The 23882-nt window shown below is 40.0% G+C and overlaps 1 protein-coding gene and 1 pseudogene across 4 annotated transcripts in view; both read right to left on the bottom strand.

Annotated features, from left to right (window-relative positions):
• Positions 1-23882, bottom strand: part of TERF2IP (TERF2 interacting protein) — a 169337-nt gene that overhangs the window by 23891 nt on the left and 121564 nt on the right. The window contains exon 5 of one of the 4 annotated variants that reach the window (XR_009536931.1): positions 14257-14273. The exons of the other annotated variants lie outside the window; for them this stretch is intronic. The gene's annotated coding sequence lies outside the window, so the exon portion shown is untranslated. Of the gene's footprint in view, positions 1-14256; positions 14274-23882 lie in introns of those variants that run through there. 4 annotated transcript variants of the gene reach the window in all.
• LOC132510163 (ADP-ribosylation factor 1-like) overlaps positions 1480-23882 on the bottom strand; it is a 100320-nt pseudogene continuing 77917 nt past the window's right edge.

Here is a 23882-nt window from a genome sequence, read left to right as displayed (position 1 = left end):
TATCTTTTGTTTTTTGGTTTGTTTTTCTTTTTTTTAATTTTTTTTAATATTTCTTAAAATATTTATTTATTTACTTGGTAGCATCGGGTCTTAGTCGGGCACCCGGGATTTTCATTGCCATGTGCAGCATCTTCCTTCTGGCATGTGGCATCTTTCGTTGCGGCATGCAGAATCTTTAGTTGCAGCATGTGGGATCTTTTTTAGTTGCGGCATGGGAACTCTTAGTTGTGACGTGTGGGACCTAATTCCCTGACCAGGGATCGAACCCTGGGCCCCTGTGTTGGGAGCACAGTCTTAGCCACTGGACCACCAGGGAAGTCCCCCGTCTTTTTTTTTTTTTTTTTTTTAGTTAAGAGATTTTATTCTAATAGCTTGTAATTACAGTGCTTGTTTGTCAAAATGAAAACTGAAAACAAGTATACAAAACACTTGATTACTAACTGTGTTTTGAAAGCAGTAAGAGGCTCCACAACACCAAATAAACCAGTTCTGAGGTTTTCCCCAAGATAAAGTTTAACAGCTCCAGCTTCTTCAGTGTTTATCAAAATACAAAAGATAAAAGTAGAGGTTATCATTTTTCGATGGCAAATCTGACCGTTGCAGGCTGAGGGAGTGAAAGCACATGTAGACAGGGGCTCCGAAGGGCTGGGGCTCAAGGATGACCACCCGCGCTCCTGCTGGTGAGACCCCAGAGAGCCCAGAGCAGGCAAGCAAGGGGACTGCAGGGCTCCCGCTCAAACCAGAGCATTCCAACCTAAGTGCCCATGCTGACCCAAGAAAAGGCTGGGGATCCTCCAAGGGGTCTGAGAGCGGCTGCTGCAGCCTCCAGCCCATCTCCTGGGCGGCCATGTAAGAAGCACAGATGCAAGCACAAACGCTATGGGGTGTGGGATGACCCAAGACAGAGCAAATCACATGGACCCTATTGTGACCATGCAGAATGGATCATGGCTGGTTCTGCCCCGTTTCATGTTCCCAATGGGAAACAGACCACTAGTGGACTGGACTCAGGCCATTACAGCAGAACCTACACTAGGCACATTTCTCCCTTCTGTGTGTTCAAGTGTTCTCCTTATCTTGTACTTGTAACTTTTTTTTTTTCTTTTGTGCTACGTGGGCCTCCCACTGCTGCGGCCTCTCCCGTTGCGGAGCACAGGTTCCGGACGCACAGGCCCAGCGGCCATGGCTCACGGGCCCAGCCGCTCCGCGGCATGTGGGATCCTCCCGGACCGGGGCACGAACCCGTGTCCCCTGCATCGGCAGGCGGACTCTCAACCACTGCACCACCAGGGAAGCCCTACTTGTAACTTTTTTTAAATGCACTGAGTTTGGGTTAAAAACCAACCACCAAAATGGATCTCAACACAGATCTAAAGCCCGGAGGAGAAGCATCGGGCTTGTCTGACACGGCGACTCCTGGATGACCCGTGTGCCTAAAATCCCCTCTCAGTACTAAACAATGGGTTGGTTTTCTTTTTATAATAAAAAAAAAAGCTGAGTAATATTGCATAGGAGTACCAGAAACTGCCTCATTGGAAACAAAAGCTATTTACATTAAATAAAAACCCAGGTGCAGGCCGCGTCTGCACGTTTACAGCGCGGTGAAGCACACGGTGACCGACCATGGAGACAGCTTCTGGCAGTCACACCCCAGGGGCACGTTTGCCACATGAGAGTAAAGCGAGGGTAGAAGGAGGGAGTGAGAGGGGAGGAGAGAGGAGTACAGCTCACTTCTGGTTCTGGAGCTGATTGGACAGCCAGTCCAGTCCCTCATAGAGCCCATCCCTGCTGGTGGCACAGGTGGCCTGAATGTACCAGTTCCTGTGGCACAGAGAGTGCAGACCCAGCTTGTCTGTGATCTCAGCTGCATTCATGGCATTGGGGAGGTCCTGTTTGTTAGCAAACTCTGAGCAGAACGGCATCCCTGAGCGCGTCTTCTGCCAGCATCCTCATAAGCTCCTCTCGGGCCTCATTCACAGGCTCTCTGTCCTTGCTGTCAACCATGAAGATGAGACCTTGTGTGTTCTGGAAGAAGTGGTACCACAGAGGCCGGATCTTGTCCTGGCCTCCCATGTCCCACACAGTGAAGCTGATGTTCTTGTATTCCACGGTTTCCACGTTGAAGCCTAGAGTGGGAATCGTGGTCACGATTTCACGCAGCTTCAGTTTGTACAGGATAGTGGTCTTTCCCACAGCATCTAGGCCCACCATGAGAACGCACATTTCTTTTTTGCCAGAAAGGCCCTTGAAGAGGTTTGCAAAGATATGCCCCACGCTGTAGACCCATGGGAGCAACACGGGCCAGAGAAACCCTCGGCGGCGGCGCAGCTGCTACCCCGACGCAGGCGCTGGTTTCACTCCCACAAGATGGCGGCTCTGACGGCGGCCCCCCTGTTTTTTTTTAATTATAGCCATCCTGACAGGTGTGAGGTGATATCTCATTGTGGTTTTGATTTGCATTTCCCTGATTACTGGTGATGTTGAGCACCTTTTCATATACCATTTGGCTATTTGTATGTCTTCCTTCAAAACCGATGCATTTCAATGCAACTTTAGAAAATAACGATTTGAAGACGGATTATAGATGTGTAAATATACAAATCTCAAGCAATATCAAACATTTGTCAATATTAAACATAATTTAAACCTAGCTAATTTAGCTCTAAAATGTTCTACTGAAAGATGCAGAAAGAATAGATGTGGCACAGGTACAAGACAAATGAGAAGAGTACAGTCTCAGGAAAAAATAGAGAAAATAAAGCTCCGCTCTTAAAATCCTTCTATAGTTTCCAATTACTTAAAGCATAAAGTAAAACACCATAATACATCAGAAACTTTGGCCAAATCTGGACCAAATCAAATTTCTCCCCTTTCTCTCTTTGCATTTGCTTCTCCATCCCTTATACTCAGTGTCTCCTTGTGAATGGAGAGGAACTTCCCCCTACATCTCAGAAGCTGAAACAGCCAAATCTATTACTACAATCACCTAAAACCTTTTTTTACCTAAGAGGGTTTGCAAATGGGTCACACAATCACTGTGTCACACCCAAATCCAAAAGCCCTATGAAATCTCCTCCCATCTCAATATGACTAGGCCTCTACATTTTTCAAGGCAAGTTCGTCTATTACCTTTACCATCACTAGCAGTGAGTTTATTATTATTAAGTGCACTTTATTTGTGAGAAATCTGATGTTGATAGAATTTATTTCTTGCAGCTTTATGACGTATACAAAAACTTCACGTATTTGATATGTACAATTAGATGCTGAGAGACTGTAAATTTCTTACTTGTGTCAAGATACGACTTAAGAAAGTCCTTCAGCCCATTTCTATGTGGGATAATCAGATCCCAGGAGTTATAAAAATCAATCTCTAATTCCATACAGCCTGCTGTATGTTCCCAGAAGGGTGCTAGGACTGAAATGCACCCAAAGTGATAAAAGATGGACATAACATCCCCAGGACAACCAACAGGGTTAACTTAAGTTTCTCCTGATTCCCCAGAGCAGCAGGTAAACACACAACACAGACTTAGAATGACAGGTGCTTCTCTGTATAGTCACAGGAACATAAAGGCCAGAGGGGCAGAATGGCCTTCCTCCCGGACCCAGGTTGCGCTTCCTGAAAAATCCTGCCTGCCTATGGAGCGCCTCTCCACATACAGGCTGTGTCATTATTGTCTAAGGCTGTGGAAACTGCCCCTCCAAAGGGAAGAATACTCCTGAGTCTCCAACTTGGTATAGCCATCACCATGCTGTTAAATCCTTTATCCTTTACCTACTTTAAAGGGATTTGTGGGGCTTCCCTGGTGGCGCAGTGGTTGAGGGTCCGCCTGCCAATACAGAGGACACGGGTTCGTGCCCCGGTCCAGGAAGATCCCACATGCCGCGGAGCGGCTGGGCCCGTGAGCCATGGCCGCTGAGCCTGTGCATCTGGAGCCTGTGCTCCGCAGTGGGAGAGGCCCCAACAGTGAGAGGCCCGCGTACTGTAAAAAAAAAAAAAAAAAGGGGATTTGTGCCTTTTGCGTGTGTCTCTTGATACCTCACTATCAATCACTTTCTCCCTTGTGAAAAACATGCAGAGAATCACAAAATAAATAAATAGATTTGGTAGTTCAGAAATTCCAATTACATGCCCAATACCCTTCTACTTTCTGCTTAATATGTAAAGGAATCCTGTAATACAAACCTTATAAATCACAGAACTGATCCCAAAGTCTAAAATCAGAAAATAATAAAGGTTTTACTAGTGGGAAGCAGCCACATAGGACAGGGAGATCAGCTCGGTGCTTTGTGTCCACCTAGAGGGGTGGGATAGGGAGGGTGGGAGGGACACACAAGAGGGAGGGGATATGGGGATATATGTTTATGTATAGCCAATTCACTTTCTTATACAGCAGAAACTAACACACCATTGTAAAGTAATTATACTCCAATAAAGATGTTAAAAAAAAAAACCCTATCAGTGAGTGTCAAGTGACAATTAAGCTGCATCTGTTGGCAGGCTTTATAGTGGCAAGTGAGTTGATGTACTTCAATAGTACAGCTGCATCTGGTGGCAGGCTTTAAGTCAGAATCGGACACTTATTTTAGTCCATGCATAGCCCGCCCATTATTTTATTTACCACCTCCGTCCGCGCCTCTTTCCCACACTGTGCACTTGTCTCAGTCAGTTTTGGTAAGCCCACGAGCTAACCCTAGCCAAAATGAGTAAAAAACAAATGTCTCTGGAGAGCTTCTTTGAAAAGGGGGAAAGACCCAATGATGAGACAGCAGAAGACTCTAAGACTGCATTTATAAGAAATCTGCATTTACAAGAAAATACCAAAAGTCCTACTTAAATTCATTGCAACAGGTGATTCACATTACCCAAGCCCACTTTGTATAAAATGTGGCTACCGGCTATCCAACAAAGCCATGAAACCTTCAAAACTACTCACCTATCTCAGCTTTCAAAAGAGTTTGAGCATTACTTCCCAATCACAAAAGACCCCTGAACTGGGAAGGAATGGATCCATGACCCATTTGTGAATAAGCCAGGTGAATCGATTTTGTCTGTGCTAGAAGAGGATCAACTGCTTGAGATCCCAAATGACGGTGGCCTTAAAAGTATCTTTGAGACAACTTCAAATCTCCATACGTTCTGGATTAAAGTCCAGGCAGAATATCCTGAGATTGCCACAAAAGCACTGAAAAGCCTGCTTGCATTTCCAACGTCCTATCCTTGTGAAGCAGGGTTTTCTGCAGTGACAGCGACCAAAACGAGATCACAGAGTAGACTGGACGTAAGCAACACACGTCAGGTATCACTGTCTCCCATCGCCCCCAGATGGGACCATCTAGTAGCAGGAAAACAAGCTCAGGGCTCCCACTGATTCTGCATTATGGTGAATTGTATAATTATTTCATTATATATTACAATGTAATAATAATAGAAATAAAGTGCACAATAAATGTAAAAAAAAGAAAAGAAAAAAAGCTGTAAAGTTGTTGACGGAGTTCTGTTTCTGATTAGGATGTAGAACAGTGCAAAAGACCATCATCTCCATGGTAACAACAAGAAAAACAAAATTACTTTTCTATAAAGCTATCAAAGAGCCGTGACAAAAAAGCAAAGAAGGCTTAATGAACTATGTTACAGAGAGACAAGCAAAGAGCCGCAGATGCTTCCACACTTAGCAGCAAATTCCAATCTGACTTTGCAAATTCCAAGCAAAGTTGCCAGAGATGGAAGGGAGAGGGATTAGGAGAAACCAGCAGGTTTTAACAGTGAGGACAGGCAAAAGACAGAATCTATGATAGCTCAAATACAAAAAGAACTGTTCAGGCCAACATATCTCCAATCTCCCACACACTAGGAATTTTTCTGAGAAAGGAGCAGAAATAATTATGAGGACAGGGCTAGCTAAAAGACAGAAAATTTTTTGGCCATTTCATGGCGCTCAGATCCCAGGACCCTGTAAAACTTGAATCCATAAGTAAATCATAAGCAACTAAGCTAAAAATCAAACGCTTTCAAGTTCAAACTTGGGAAAATCAAAAGGATTAATTTGTCCCTTAGTTGTAGCAACAGTAGTAAAGAACATCGGGGGTTTCCCTATCTTGGCTATTGTAAATAATGCTGTGATTAACATAGGAGTGCACATATCTTATCAAATAGGAGTTTTCATATTCTTTGGATAAATATTCAGAAGTACAATAGCTGGACCAATGATACTTCTATCCTTAATTTTTTGAGGACTCTCCATACTGTTTTCCATAGTGGCTACACCAATTTACATTACCACCAACAGTGTAGGAGGGTTTCCTTTTTTCCACATCCTCTCCAACACTTGTCATTTCTTTCCTTTTTGATGATAGCCATTCTAAGGGGTGTGAGGTGATATCTCATTGTGGTTTTGATTTGCATTTCCTTTATAATTAGTGATGTTGAACATCTTTTCATGTGCCTGTTGGCCATCTGCACGTTTTCTTTGAAAAAGTGTTTGTTCAGCTCCTCTGCCCATTTTTTAATTGGATTGTTTGGTTTTTTGTCATCGTATTGTATGAGTTCTTTACATATTTTAGAATACTAACCCCTTATCTGAGATATGATTTGCAAATATATTCTCCCATTCAGTAGGTTGTCTTTTCACCTTGTCAGTGGTTTCCTTTGCTGTGCAGAAGCTTTTTCGTTTGATTAGGTCTCACTTGTTTATTTTTTATTTTGTTTCCCTTGACTGAGGAGACATGCAACAAACATATTGCTAAGACCCATGTCAAAGAGCGTACTGCTTCTAGGAGCTTTATGGTAAGCATACAACCTAAGTGTCTATCAATGAATGAATGGATAAAGAAGATGTGATACATATATATACAATGGAATACTCCTCAGCCACAAAAAAAAAAAAAAAAAAAGATGAGATTTTGCCATTTGTGACAACATGGCTGGACCTTAAAGGTATTATCTTAAGTGAAATAAGTCAGATGGAGAAAGACAAATATAATATGATTTCACTCATATGTGGGCTATAAAAAAATTAAAGTTTTTGATTAATTTTTATTGGCGTATAGTTGATTTACAATGTTGTGTTAGTTTCTGCTGTACAGCAAAGTGAATCAGTTATACATACACATATATCCACTCTTTTTTAGATTCTTTTCCCATATAGGTCATTACAGAGTACTGAGTAGAGTTCCCTGTGCTATAGAGTAGGTTCTTATTAGTTATCTATTTTATATATAGTAGTGTGTATGTCAATCCCAATTCCCAATTTATCCTTCCCCCCTTTCCCCCTTGGTAACCATAAGTTTGTTTTCTCCCTCTGTGACTCTAATTCTGTTTTGTAAATAAGTTCATTTGTACTGTTTTTTTAGATTCCACATATAAGTAATATCATATGATATTTGTCTTTCTCTGTCTCACTTACTTCACTCAGTATGACAATCTCTAGGTCCATCCATGTCGCTGCAAAAAGAAATAAATGAACAAACCAAACCAAACCAACAAACCAAAAAATAACAACCACATAGAGTTGTGGTTACCAGAGGGGAAGGGTGGAGTGGGCGAAATGGGTGAAGGGAATCAACTGCATGTTGATGGATGGATTTTTGGTGGTGAGCACACTATAGTGTACACAAAAGTACTGGAGTCAGACAAGTACAACAGTCAGACAAGAAAAAGAAATAAAAGGTATTTAAATTGGAAGGGGGGACTTCCCTGGTGGTCCAGTGGATGGGACACCATGCTCCCAGTCCAGGAGGCCCAGGTTCGATCCCTGGTCAGGGAGCTGGATCTCACATGCATGCCGCAAGTAGGAAATCCACATGCCACAACTGAGAAGTCCACATGTCACAATTAAAGATCCCACATGCCGCAACTAAGAAGTCCACATGCTGCCACGAAGATTCTGCGTGCTGCAACAGAGACCTGGTGCAGCCAATAAATAAATAAATAAATTGGAAGGGAAGAGGTAAAATTGTCATTATATGCAGATGACATGATACTATATATAGAAAACCCCAGACTCCACACAAAAACTACTAGAACTGATAGATGAATTCAGCAAGGTAGCAGGATACAAGATTAACATTCAGGAATCAGTTGCATTTCTTTACACTAACAATGAAATATAAGAAAGGGAATGTAAAGAAAATACCTTTTAAAATCACATCCCCCAAAATAAAATACTTAGGAATAAACCTGACCAAGGAGGTAAAAGACTTATTTGCTGAGAACTATAAAACATTAATAAAGGAAAATGAAGATGACTCAAAGAAATGGAAAGATATCCCATGCTCTTGGATTTGAAGAATCAATATTGTTAAAATGACCACACTACTGAAAGCAATCTACAGATTTAATGTAATCCCTATCAAATTACCTATGACATTTTTCACAGAACTAGAACAAATAATCTTAAAATTTATATGGAACCATAAAAGACCCAGAATTGCCAAAGCAATCCTGAGGAAAAAAGAACAAAGCAGGAGGCATAACTCTCCCAGACTTCAGATAATACTACAAAGCTACAGTAATCAAAACAGCATGGTATTGGCACAAAAACAGATATATGGATCAATGGAACAGAATAGAGAGCCCAGAAATAAACCCACACACCTACGGTCAATTAATCTTCAACAAAGGAGGCAAGAATATACAATGGGAAAAAGTCTCTTCAGCAAGTAGTGTCAGGAAAGTTGGACAGTCTCATGTAAACCAATGAGGTTAGAACACACCATCTCACCATACACAAAAATAAATTCAAAATGGCTTAAAGACTTAAACATAAGACCTGACACCATAAAGCTCCTAGAAGAGAACATAGGCAAAACATTCTCTGACATAAATCATACCAATTGTTTCTTAGGTCAGTCTCCCAAGGCAATAGAAATAAAAACAAAAATAAACAAATGGGACCTAACCAAACTTACAAGCTTTCACCCAGCAAAGGAAACCATAAACAAAACGAAAAGACAACCAACTGAAGGGGAGAAAATATTTGCAAATGATGCGACCAAAAAGGGCTTAATTTCCAAAATATACAAACAGCTCATACAACTCAGCAACAACAAAGCAAACAACCCAATCAAAAAATGGGCAGAAGACCTAAATAGATATTTCTCCAAAGAAGAAATACAAATGGCCAATAGGCACATGAAAAGATGCTCAACATTATTAAAGAAATGCAAATCAAAACTACAATGAGGGACCACCTCATACCAGTCAGAATAGCCATCATTAAAAACTCTACAAATAACAAATGCTGCAGAGGATGTGGAGAAAAGGGAACCATCCTACACTGTTGGTGGGAATGTAAGTTGGTGCAGCCACTATGAAAAACAGTATGAAGATTCCTCAGAAAACTAAAAATAGAATTACCATATGATCCAGCAATTCCATTCCTGGGCATATATCCAGACAAAACTCTAATTCAAAAAGATACATGCAGCCCTATGTTCATAGCAGCACTATTCACAATAGCTAAGACATGGAAACAACCTAAATGTCCATCAACAGATGAATGGATAAAGAAGATATGGTACATATTTACAATGGAATACTACTCAGCCATAAAAAAGAATGAAATAATGCCTTTTGCAGCAACATTGATACAACTAGAGATTATCATACTAAGTGAAGTAAGTCAGAAAGAGAAAGACGTATTATATCACTTATACGTGGAATCTAAAATATGACACAAAGGAACCTATCGATGAAACAGATTCACGGACATAGAGAACAGACTTGTGGTTGCCAAGGGGGAAGGGGTTGGAGGAGGGATGGAGTGGGAGGTTAACAACAAGGTCCTACTGTATAGTACAGAGAGCTGTATTCAATATCTTATGATAAACCATAATGGAAAAGAATATTAAAAAAAGAATATATATATATATGTATAACTGAATCACTTTGCTGTACAGCAGAAATTAACACTATATTGTAAATCCACTATATTTCAATAAAAAAATTAAATTAAAAATTTGGGGTGGTGAGCACACTATAGTGTATACAGAAGTAGAAATATAATGTTGTACATGTGAAACATAATGTTATAATATATACAATGTTATACATATAAATTTATATAATGTTACTACAATAAAATTTTAATTAAAATTAATTAATAATAAAGTAAGTTGGTGGTTGAGCTGAAGGACAAAGTGAGATCTCCTAAATTATAATTGAATCAGCTATAAACTAAAACTAACTGCAATTGTAATCCAGCTCTGACCCAGATTGAAGTAAGTGGAATCTAAAAGAATAGACCTAGGGGCTTTCCTGGTGGCGCAGTGATTGAGAGTCCGCCTGCCGATGCAGGAGACACGGGTTCGTGCCCTGGTCCAGGAAGATCCCACATGCCGCGGAGCGGCTGGGCCCGTGAGCCATGGCCGCTGAGCCTGCGCGTCCGGAGCCTGTGCTCTGCAACGGGAGAGGCCACAACAGTGAGAGGCCCACGTACCGCAAAAAAAAAAAAAAAAAGAATAGACCTGGTATTGGCTGCCTGGTTGAAGGAAGTTCTTGCACTCTCTGAGAATAGAGAAAAGAAGTAAAATCATCATATTTCACTTATGACTGTTCTTTAATGACTGGTATACAATAAAAGTTTATAAGACATGTAAAGAAGCAGGTGAATTGACCCATAATCAAGAGAAGGAAATTCAATAAAGAAAGACTTACTGGGACTTCCCTGGTGGCACAGTGGTTAAGACTCTGCACTCCCAATGCAGGGGACCCAGGTTCAACCCCTGGCCAGGGAACTAGATACCACATGCATGCCACAACTAAGAGTTCGTATGCCACAACTAAGGAGCCCACATGCCACAACTAAGGAGCCCACCTGCCGCAACTAAGACCTGGCACGACCAAATAAAAATAAATAATTTTTTTAAAGACTTACTAATGACTCTGAAATCTACAAAGACTTTAAAACAAGTGCTATAAATATGTTAAATAATTGAAAGAAAAAGATTAATCGAATGAGTTTAGAGATAGTGGATTTTATGAGGGACCTGTAAACTTAAAATAAATAAAATTCAAATTATTGAGTTAAAAAAAACAATTGTTTTAATAACTGAATACCGCTGGAGGCTGCAGTCCCTCTCTGCCTGGGCTGCATGTGCTTTTGCACAGTATGGTCATCATATTCCAAGAGTAAGTGCCCCAAGAAACAGGCAGTAGAAGCTTCCAGTTTCTATTGTCAACAAGCACAGAACCCAGATTCAAGGATGGAGACACAGACCTCAGTTCTCAGTGGGAGGAATGTCACAGAATTTGGGGGCCATTATTGAACCCACCACAACAAGAGAATGGATAAACAAACCACGGTCTATTGATGTGAAGTATTTCTACTCAGCAATTAAAAAAGGATGGACTATTAATTCACACAACGTGGATGTATTTCAAAAACATTATGCTTAGTGAAAGAATCCAGACTCATAAGGAATAAATACCAAATCATTCCATTTACATAAAGTTCAAAAACAATCAAAACTAACTTACAATGAGAGATATCAGAAGAGTACTTGCCTCTTGGGGAGCAATGGACTGAAACAGGGTACTCAGAAGCTTTGAAGGTGATGAAATATTCTATATCTTTATTCCCACGTTGGCTTCATAGGTTTATAGGGGTGTCAAAGCTCACTGAACTGTACACTTAAGACCTTTGCATTTTACTGTATATAAATTAGACTGAAATAGAGCTATTCAAAACTCAAATAAAAAATTATTGAATGGACATATATACACTACCAAACGTAAAATAGATAGCTAGTGGGAAAGAGCCTCATAGTACAGGGAGATCAGCTCGGTGCTTTGTTACCACCTAGAGGGGTGGGATAGGGAGGGTGGGAGGGAGGGAGACGCAAGAGGGAAGAGATATGGGAACATATGTATATGTATAACTGATTCACTTTGTTATAAAGCAGAAACTAACACACCATTGTAAAGCAATTATACTCCAATAAAGATGTTTAAAAAAAAAAAGAAATTTTCATGGCAAAAAAAAACAATTATTGAAACACAAGCACTTAGTGGTTCTGGATTGGATAGTGATTTGTACAAACCAGCTATAAAAAATATAACTGGAACACTTGGAAATAGTTTATCATGTTTCAGATACTAGGTGAGATAAAATTTACTCATCTGTAGAGACCAAGATAGTTAACTGAAAAAAACATATCATAAAACAATGTGTACAGTATCACTATGGTTAAAAATACTATAGAGGTTTATTAGGGAAGTGAAAATGCTCTCTATCATACTGTCATGGTGGATACGTCATTATACAGTTGTCTAAACACATAGAATGTACAACACCCAGAACAAACTCTAATGTAAACTATGGACTTTGGTTGATAATGATGTGTCAATATAGGTTCATCAGTTGTAACATATGTACACACTCTGGTGGGGGATCTTGATAGTGAGGTAGGCTATGCCTGTGTTGGGAGAGGGGGCGTATGGGAAGTCTCTATATCTTAATTTTCTGTGACCCTAAAACTGCTCAAAAATGTCTTAAAAATATAGATAGACACATAATATTACTCCCATATATTCTTAGGGAAAATGCAGGTGGAGTGTTACTAGAGTGTTACTGTGGTAATCTCTGTGCCGTGGGAATGTATGTTTTTATTTTATATTTTTGTTTGCATGGCATTTCTTCTAGAAGTACTGCTTCTATAATAATAAAGGTTTACATAATTAACTTGCATTTTGTTTGTGAAAACAATGTTGAAAATTCTTTTCTAAAACTCTGTTCCCAAAACACGTCATTTTTACCTAGTATAATTTCAATTAGACTATAGTATGTGCAGTATTTAGTATAAGATTGAGTAAAGCATAACAGGTAACCTTTATGAAACCCTTAATGTATGCCAATCACCATGTTTTGCTCTTGCATTTAAACCTTGCAACAGCTGTGTGAGAAAGGTGCTATTACTTTTCCCATTTGCAGATGAGGAGCCTGAGGCCCAACACAGTCACCAAACTAAGAGAAGTCAGAGTCCCCCCTGTCATCACGCCTATGCAATCAGTCACAGTGTCCATGCTACACGTGCATAATCGCCTTCATTCTCAAAGCACTATTTTGAGATTGCAATGGCTCATCTGGTGAAACCAAGGATCCTAAGAAGTGGAATAACTTGCCCGAGGTCACAAGCCAGCCACTGGCATAGCCAGTGATATGAAAGCAGGTGTGTCTGCTATTGACCAGCAACTGCTACACTGAATCCCTGGCTTTATCAGCAGGACACAGTGTTTTCATGTGAAGCCCTAGCAGAGACTATAATGCCATGCTTCCACTGCACAACTTGTAAAATGCCCAGAGAAGAGAAGATTTTTTTTTTTTTTGGCGGTACGCGGGCCGCTCACTGTTGTGGCCTCTTCCGTTGTGTAGCACAGGCCCCGGACGCGCAGGCTCAGCGGCCATGGCTCACGGGCCTAGCCGCTCCGCGGCATGTGGGATCTTCCCGGACCGGGGCACGAACCCATGTCCCCTGCATCGGCAGGCGGACTCTCAACCACTGCACCGCCAGGGAAGCCCAGAAAAGAGATATTTATAAATGGTTGTTGGAAGCAAATGCGTCCATCCATTTCTTTATAATCTAGAGCTAAAGCCCGATCATCAGAACATTGCATGTTCAGAACATATTATCCTGGCCTGCTGCAAAATTGCCTTCCCTGATTTCAACGTTCTGTCCTCAGCACCTACTGAGGGATGAGTCAAGAAAACATTCCACAAATCCCACAAACGTGTTTGCGACAAAGAAGTCATAAGTGAACATTGTTACCTTGTCTCTCTTACTCTCCTGTTGATAAGGCGAAGCTCCCAACGAGAACTAGCCTTTAAAATTAGGTACTGGGTGAAACTTTACATTCCTTGAGAATTTTCCTTAGCATTTATTTTATTGTTTTATTTTAAAGACACTCAAACAGCGCTTACGTGGGCCAGCCACTGCTCTAAATGCTTTACTATACTGGCACGTTTGATTTAATCCTCATCACATGCCTCTATAACGAAGTTACTTCTATCATTCTTATTAAGCTTATGAAGAAACGGAGGCACAGGGTGATTACTTAATTTGCCTAAGGTCATACGGTTAAAAAACATTTTTTTTTCCTTACTTACAATTTGAAAACAAATGTGTTTTCTTTCTCACTGGGCTTGCTAAGAGGCTTGGAAGAGAATTTTTACTGAACCCTAGAATTTTTGGAGGATTCTTTACCTGTAAACATGCATTTTGTTTTCCTTTGAAGTTCTAATACTGCATTGTATGTTGCATTTTCTTTGTTCCTGGATGGATAGATACAGAAATAAGAATGGAGCCAAAGACTGAGATCTAGATAAAACTACAATTATGTGTGCAATTCCTATATGCTAAGACAAGTACTTTGTAACATTAAGTCAAGGGGAAGGAATCATTTCTGTATTTGATTAAAGGTTTAATATAAGTTCAAGTTAAATTCTGAAACAAAGATATAAAGGTAATTCAAATAAGAGACTAAATATGTTTAGGCAAAAGGGAGGAGAATGGTAATTTTTAATATAATTTTTAACAAATAATGGTAATTTTTTAATGCACAAATTCAATGAGTTCAGAAGAAAAGGTAAAAGTGTATACAGGAGTTTGTCATACTGCCCAGAGCTTATCGTTTTTTAAAGCAATTTTTCTTGTACAAGGTCCAGAAAAGCAATAAATTTAACAAGGCACAGGAAAGCAATCGGGAGCCCAGGTATAAAGACCACATACTAGAACACAGTGACACTACGAAATACCTGTTCTTGTCTTTTGTTGCAAATAAGATCCTTCAGCAACAACAGATTTTCATTTGTAATCATTCATAGCCAATTCCAATTTAGTGCAGATGTGAGTTTAACTCTGCAGCTGAACCAAAGCTCCTTCACATGGGGAAGTATTTTTCAATTTTGTCTCTATGATATTCCTTTGTCAGAAAAGGGATGAGAAGAACTGTTCCCATGGGCAGTGGAAGGCGTCTGTGAAAAGAAACACCCGTTTATTTGGATGCTATTTCTTTATCAAGTTACTTATTCATTGCTCATCCCCTCTAGGAAACGTGCTAAAGATATTGCCAATATTATTACATCAGCATAGGAGTTGAGAAACCAGGTGAACATTTCTCTGACCAAAAGTATTACATTTTCCAGGCAACAATCTCACCTGTGTATGGGAAGTGGTGAGAGTCTGCTTCCAGGGATACCTGTGTGTTTTAGCCTCCTCAGGCTGCATTAACAAATACCACAGGCTTGGTGGCTTCAACAAAGCAGTTTTTCTCACAATTCTGGAGGCTAGAAGTCTGAGATCAAGGTGTCAGCAGGGTTGATTTCTTCTGAGGCCCCTCTCCTTGGCTTGTAGATGGCCACCTTCTCCCTGTGTCCTCACATGGTCTTCCCTCTATATGTGCCTCTGTCCTAATTTCTGCTTCTTATATTGGGTTAGGACCCATCCTAATGACCTCATTTTAACTTAATTGCCTCTTTTAAAACCCCATCTCCAAATACAGTCACATTCTTAGGTACGGTTAAGACTTAAACATGTGAATTTGAGGAGATCTAATTCAGCTCATAAGACAATGTGGACACACGTGCTTCCTCATCTCTCTACCATGTTTTAAACAGACTAGGTATTTTGCGGCCGAGACATCAATCACAGCAGCCCCATTTCTCAGAAGCCACATGAGTAACTTAAAAAGCTGATGATTTTCTGCCAAAAGCCAGAAGACTTAAGATTTTGACTATAAAATAAAGAGCTCAGTTTTTTAAACTCATATGTGACATAAATATGAATTGAGAAAATATCCCAAATTAGAAAATCAGAATAATAGTAATAAAAGTGACATTTTAATTTCTGAGGCCCCAGCGAGGCATTAAGAGAGCACTCAAAGGAGAACAGACCAGGAGTTGAGAGGTGAAAAAAGGGAGGCACTACTCCTTCAGAAAACTTAAATTGTGTTCTCTCTCTGTTTTAACACAAAACTTCCCGTTACAACACCCTCGTCAAATCAAATCAAATCAAATCAAAATAAAATTGAAAAGGGAAGATTACACCTGAATAAATGCAGCCTTCCTAAAAGCCAAAGAAGATGCTGGCGATGGTGTCGATGTTGTCTATAAATAAAACAAAAGGACCGTGAGCCACAACTACTGAAGCCCTCGCGCCTAGAGCCTGTGCTCTACAACAAGAGAAGCGACCACAACGAGAAGCCCACGCACCGCAACGAAGAGTAGGCCCCGCTCGCCACAACTAGAAAAAGCCCATGCACAGCAACAAAGACCCAACACAGCCAAAAATAAATTAATTTTTAAAAAAAATTTTTAATTAAAAATTTTAAAATAGAGGCTCACCAGCCTCCCTATCGTCACTGCGTACTGTGAATATTCCAGGTCTCCTCACTGTTTGCACAGTTTGAGCCAAAGCACCTCAGCCTCCTGAAAGATGAGCCATTATTGCATTTCACCAAAGCCAGATCTTTCTAAGGATATCTATAGCATGTTGGAGCTGAAGAGGATATTATACTCATCAAATCCAGTATCCTCCAGGTGGCCCATATGACGCTAACAGCTTTCTCAGAAGAGGCTTTGTAGTCAAAAAGTTTGCAGAATGCAAACTTTGTATTGTCTGTGGTTTGTTGTTCTTTTGACCCCACATGCTTCTCAGAGCTTCGTGGTTGCTAAAATGTATACTTTTATAAATTTATAATATTAATAGAATATATATTTAATATAATATATAATAAATATTATATATAAACTTTAATATTATAATATTAGATTTTATATGCATCATATAACATATGTAATATCTAATGTTGATATATTACTTATATTAGGTATTATATATATATAAACTTTAATATTATAGTTTGAATACCCCATGGAGTATTCAGTTTTTTTAACAATTTTCCTGACCCCAGAAGCACTGTTACAAAGACAGTTCTTAGAGCACTTTGTGAAATGCAGATGTAGTCCAATTGCCTCGTTTAACAGATTGAGAAACAGAGACACAAGATTGATGCTACTTTCCCAGGGGCAATGCCAAGATCAGGATATAAATATCCTAATTCTCAGTGCCCTTTCTTCTATGCCATTGAACTTCTCCCTAATGAATACTGATCTCTGGACTTGGTCAGAAGGCCTGTGCAGATATCCATTCAGGAAATCTGAATCTTCAGGTTGGAATGTAACGTCTGACATAAATGATGTATTTAATCCTCATAAAATATATACCAAATACTATGTAAAATTTTGGATTTTAGGGGGCTTCCCTGGTGGCGCAGTGGTTGAGAGTCTGCCTGCCGATGCAGGGGACACGGGTTCGTGCCCTGGTCTGGGAAGATCCCACATGCCACGGAGCTGGCCGCTGAGCCTGCGCGTCCGGAGCCTGTGCTCCGCAACGGGAGAGGCCACAACAGTGAGAGGCCCGTGTACCACAAAAAAAAAAAAAAAAAAAAAAAAAAATTTGGATTTGGCCTATAATTGGGGTATTCAAATAAAGAAAAGAAGTCTGTCTTATCATGCAACTCTATTTGGTCACTTGTTAGCTATAGATTGGTCCAGACCACACAGAAGGAATGTGGCAGTGTATGAGCAACAGTCTAGAATAAATTTTTGATTTGTTCATTTGGAAAAAAAAAGAGAAAAGAAGTCTTATAAATTGAACATGTTTAAATTCTCACATTGACAAAATTCTTCCACAAATTAAAAGAGTCTGGTTAGTACAGATTATCATGAAGAGTAGCTCACAAAAGTGTGAGCGAGGGCATGGACAAAGAAAATCTATAGAAAACACCAAATTCTCAGCCAGAATATCTGTCTCCTTGTTTTCTGACTACTTATGAAAAATGCAATTTCAACTTTATTTTTTTCTTGCCCTAAGAATAGGATTGCCAGCTAAATACAGGATGCCCCATTAAGTCTGAATCTTAGATAAACAACAGATTTTTAATATAAGTAGCTCTCAAATATTGCATAAGATATACTTACACTTTATTTTTATTTTCTAAATCTGGCAATTTTGCTTATGAAGGATACTCACACTTATTGAAAAGGCCTTCAGTAAAGCAACAGATTAAAATGTCAATAGAAAGTAGAAGTTGACAGTAAGGAAAAGCCAGAAAGGCTGATTATCATTCAATAACTGAAGTTCGATTCTGAGATTTAAACTCAAGTATCAAAGATGAGAGATTAAGGGATACATTTATGCCTTAAATTACATTTCCTACATTCCTGATTTGAGCCTCAGTGAAAACTACAAAAAGCCAACCTGTGTTTTATTTTTTTAAATGTAATACAATTTACTTCAAAATGTTTTTTTAATAGATCTTTATTGGAGTATGATTGCTTCACAATGCTGTGTTTCTGTTGTACAACAAAGTGAATCAGTCATATGCATACATACATATATCCCCATATGCCCTCCCTCGTGAGCCTCCCTCCCACACTCCCTATCCCACCCCTCTAGGTCATCGCAAAGCACGGAGCTGATCTCCCTGTGCTATGCGGCTGCTTACCACTAGCTATCTATTTTACATTTGGCAGTGTATATATGTCGATGCTACTCTCACTTCACCCCAGCTTCCCCGTCCCCCTCCTCCATGTCCTCAAGTCCACTCTCTATGTCTATGTCTTTATTCCTGCCCTGCCACTAGGTTCATCAGTACCATTTTTTAAGATTCCATATATATGTGTTAGCATACAGTATTTGTTTTTCTCTTTCTGACTTACTTCACTCTGTATGACAGACTCTAGGTCCATCCACCTCACCACAAATAACCCAATCTCATTTTTTTATGGCTGAGTAATATTCCATTGTATATATGTGTCACATCTTCTCTATCTATTCATCTGTGGATGCACATTCAGGTTGCTTCCACGTCCTGGCTACTGTAAATAGTGCTGCAATGAACATTGTGGTACATGTCTCTTTTTTCTTTTGATTTTTTTTTGAACTTCTGAATTTTATTTTATTTTTTTACACAGGAGGTTCTTATTAGTCATCCATTTTATACACAGCAGTGTATACAGGTCGATCCCAATCACCCAGTTCATCACATCACCACTCCCACCCCCTGCCTCTTTCCCCCCTTGGTGTCCACACATTTGTTCTCTAAATCTGTGTCTCAATTTCTGCCCTGCAAACCAGTTCATCTGTACCATTTTTCTAGGTTCCACATATATGCATTAATATACAATATTTGTTTTTCTCTTTCTGACCTCACTCTGTGTGACAGTTTCTAGATCCATCCACGTCTCAACAAATGACCCAATTTCGTTCATTTTTATGGCTGAGTAATGTTCCATTGTATATATGTACCACATCTTCTTTATCTATTCGTCTGTCGATGGGCATTTAGGTTGCTTCCATGTCCTGGCTATTGCAAATAGTGCTGCAATGAACATTGGGGTGCATGCGTCTTTTTGAATTATGGTTTTCTCTGGGTATATGTCCAGTAGTGGGATTGCTGGATCATATGGTAATTCTATTTTTAGTCGTTTAAGGAACCTCCATAGTGGTTGTATCAATTTACATTCCCACCAACAGTGCAGGAGGGTTCCTTTTTCACCACACCCTTTCCAGCATTTATTCTTTCTAGATTTTTTGATAATGGCCATTCTGAACGGCATGCGGTGGTAACCTCATTGTAGTTTTGATTTGCATTTCTCTAGTAATTAGTGGTGTTGAACATCTTTTCATGTGCCTCTTGGCCATCTGTATCTCTTCTTTAGTGAAATGTCTATTTAGGTCTTCTGCCCTTTTTTTTTTTTTTTGCGCCATACGCGGGCCTCTCACTGTTGTGGCCTCTCCCATTGCGGACCACAGGCTCCGGAGGCGCAGGCTCAGCGGCCATGGCTCACGGGCCTAGCCACTCTGCAGCATGTGGGATCTTCCCGGACCGGAGCACGAATCCGTTTTCCCTGCATCGGCAGGCGGACTCTCAACCACTGCGCCACCAGGGAAGCCCTTCTGCCCATTTTTTAATTGAGTTGTTTGTTTTTTTGATATTGAGCTCCGTGAGCTGTTTGTATATTTTGGAGATTAACCCTTTGTCCATTGTTTCATTTACAAATATTTTCTCCCATTCTGAGGGTTGTCTTTTTATCGTGTTTATGATTTTCTTTGCTGTGCAAAAGCTTTTGTTTCATTAGGTCCCATTTATTTATTTTTGTTTTTATTTTCATTACTCTAGGAGGTGGGTCAAAAAGGATCTTGCTGTGGTTTATGTCAAAGAGTGTTTTTCCTATGTTTTCCTCTAAGAGTTTGGTTTTTGTTTATTTTTTTAAGTATTTCTTTTTTAAAAAAATTTATTTATTTTATTTTTGACTGCGCTGGGTCTTCATTTTTGTGCATGGGCTTTTCTCTCATTGCGGTGAGCAGGGGTTACTCTTTGTTGTGGTGCGTGGGCTTCTCATTGCGGTGGCTTCTCTTGTTGCAGAGCACAGGCTCTCGGCACATGGGCTTCAGTAGTTGTGGCATGTGGGCTCAGTGGTTGTGGCTCGTGAACTCTAGAGCACAGGCTCAGTAGTTGTGGCACACGGGCTTAGTTGCTTCGCGGCATGTGGGATCTTCCCAGACCAGGGCTTGAACCCGTGTCCCCTGCATTGGCAGGTGGATTCTTAACCACTGCGCCACCAGGGAAGCCCCCTCTGAGAGTTTTATAGTGTCTGGTCTTACATTTAGGTCTTTAATCCATTTGGAGTTTATTTTTGTATATGGTGTTAGGAAGTGTTCTAATACCATTCTTTTACATGTAGCTGTCCAGTTTTCCCAACACCATGTATTGAAGAGACTATCCTTCCTCCACTGAGTATTCTTGGCTCCCTTGTCAATTATGAATTAACTGTGTACATGTGGGTTTATTTCTGAGCTGTCGATTCTGTTCCATTAGTATATACCTGAGGCACAGGCAGGCATCACTCCTGCTGGATTCTGTAACAAATTTGTGCTGGTGGCAGGACCACGGCCAAAACGAGATATAATATCCACAGGGGAAGGAGCTGTTTCTGGGTCTAGCTGGGACCACAGTTGGCAATTCAGCAGCCTGGGCATGGATCTGCCTTCTCAAAACAGCCCTCACTGGGCTTGGGCTCTAGTAGGATTTAACAATCTCCTACCTGGATTCCAAATCTCCCACTAAGGCACTTCTGTCCAAGATGGCTGCCAACTTATTATTGCTGAGTAGGGATACAAACAGGAGACTCCTATTCTGCCATCTTGCTGACATCATTCCCTGTGAAAATATTATTTGTTAAAATTTGATTTCACCTTTTAGAATTAGTTTGTGTGTGTCTGTGCCTTTCTGCCTGATTTAACATCTAACCAGATTTTACCCAAAGAAATCCCTCCAGGGCAGGTTTATAAGAGATTCTAATCAAGATTAAAATAAGCATTCTTCACTATGAAGAACATGTTTCTTAACTTTTCTAAGACTTCTAAAACAACTAAAACTTGTATATACCAGAAAACAGAAACCTCTGCAGACTAGCATCATCTAAAGCAAATCTTTAAAGATGAGGGTAGGGCAGCAAAGGGGTAATGAACCATGCAGAGCTTGCTTTGAGAGGCACCCAGTTTGAAAAGAGCATTGTCAAGCTGACAGAAGCATTTGTCTCAGTAAATATTCTTCTTCATTCCTAAAGCATTCAACCATGAGAAGGTGAGCACAGACAGCAGTCTACAAGTCTCTAATGAATACTTGTAACACACAAGCTGAAAAATTCTTGATTTGTCTGCCCTTTGTGAAAAATAGCAAGAACTGGAGATGGGGGTTAAAAATGAGGGAGGCTTTCACTTCCCATGGTAGGCCAGCCTGTGGCAAAAGGAACCTCTCACCAAGAAAATCTTTAAAAGATGAATAAAATACAGAAAACTTCAGGTTGAAGATATCAGAGAGCTACCAAGGCAGCCAGGACTCAAGGAACACATTACTGGAGAGGAATGAAGCCCAGAGAAGTGAACTTAACATTCTGGGCCCCTTTTCCTTCAGGCATTTGATAGTTCATGTGATACACAGGTCAGAAGGATTTTTTTAATCCAAAATAAGGAGGACATATACCCCCAATTTATGCAATGAGGCCAACCTAACTTTCATATTAAAATCTGGAAAGGACATTGCAAGAAAAGTGAATTACAGACTAATAACCATCATGAGCATAGTTGCAAAATTGATTTCAATATAAGCCATCGATATATTAAAAAGGTAATAAATACATCACAATCCATTGAATTGGATCCAGGAATGCATCACAATCCATGAATGCAACGTTGTTCCCACAGTTGAAAGAAAGAAAGAAAGAAAGAGAGAGAGAGAGAAAGAGAGAGGGAGAGAAAGAGAGAGGGAGGAAGGGAGGAAGGGAGGAAGGGAGGAAGGGAGGAAGGGAGGAAGGCAGGGAGGAAGGGAGGAAGAGAGGGAGGAAGGAAAGAAGGAAGGAAGGGAGAGGGAGAGGAAGAAACAGAGGGTGGGAGGGAGGGAGGAAAGAGAAAGGAAGGAAGAAAGAAAGAAAGAAAGAAGAAAAGGCGGGAGGGAGGGAGAAAGAAAAGCCAAACAATTCACCACACTGGAAGAAGAAAAGAAAAAAAAAAGGTCTTTTCAATAGATGCCAGAAAAAGCACTTGAAAAAGTTCATTACAGAAACTTAGCAAACTAGAAATAAAAGAATCTAACATTAGTTTGATATTGAGGCTCATCTACAAAACACCTACAGCAAACATCATACTTAACGGTAAAATATTGAAATCTCACCTCCTACGATCAGGAACATGACAAAACACCCTCTATCACCTCTTCTCTTCCACATTGTAATAGTTTAGGTCCTTGGCTACGCATGTGGGTAAGTAAAAGAACTACCAAAGCATAAAGAATGGAAAAGTAAATATCCCTATGATTGGTCACAGACCACACAGTTGTTCATCTGGCATATCCAAAAACATTCCACAGAAAAACTATTAAAATGAATAAGTGAACCTAGCAAAATTGCTCATTAAAGTCAGAATGAAAAAGTTTCATTATTATCTACCGGGAAGAGGTAGAAAATGAGTTTTTTAAGTGATAGTTACAAAAGCATAAAGAATACTTAAGGATTACCCTAACAGAATACATACAACACTTCTTCACAGAAAACTAAAGACATTATTGAGAGAAAATATAAAAGAGTGAAACAAACAGGACAAATGTCTATGAATTTCAAGACAATATATTATAGAGATAATACTTCCTTCTAAACTGATATATTCATTCAACACAATCCAAAGGAAAATCCCAGCTGTATTTTTATATTGTGGAAATTGAAAAGTTGATATTAAAATATGTATGTGAATTAAAAGTCCACAGATACCTAAGATAATTTTGAAAACAAAGTTGAAGGGTTCACATTACTAGTTATTAAGACTCATTATAAAACTATATTAATTATGACAATGTGACATGGCACAAAGATGGAAAAATATTCCAGTTAAACAGAATAGAGGGCTTCCCTGGTGGCACAGTAGTTAAGAATCTGCGTGGCAATGCAGGGGACACGGGTTCAAGTGCTGGTCCGGGAAGACCCCACATGCAGCGGAGCAATTAAGCCCGGCGCCACAACTAGCCTGCACTCTAGAGCCTGTGAGCCACAACTACTGAGCCCACGTGCCACAACTACTGAAGCCCGGGCACCTAGAGCCCGTGCTCCACAATGAGAAGCCACCGCAATGAGAAGCCCGCGCACCGCAACGAAGAGTAGCCCCCGCTTGTCGCAACTAGAGAAAGCCCGCACGCAGCCAAATATTAATTAATTAATTAATTAAATGCAATGGCAAGTCACCAGAGGCTCTTAGTGGAAAATGCTATGAACAAATTTATATTATAAATTTATAATTTACAACAAGAGTGACAACTGGGTGGAGCA

The sequence above is a fragment of the Lagenorhynchus albirostris genome, chromosome 19 (genome assembly GCF_949774975.1).
Source record: "Lagenorhynchus albirostris chromosome 19, mLagAlb1.1, whole genome shotgun sequence".
In the NCBI taxonomy this organism is placed as follows: domain Eukaryota; kingdom Metazoa; phylum Chordata; class Mammalia; order Artiodactyla; family Delphinidae; genus Lagenorhynchus; species Lagenorhynchus albirostris.
The sequence above is the reverse complement of the archived record's forward strand: the minus strand, read 5'-3'. Positions and strand labels throughout refer to the sequence as shown.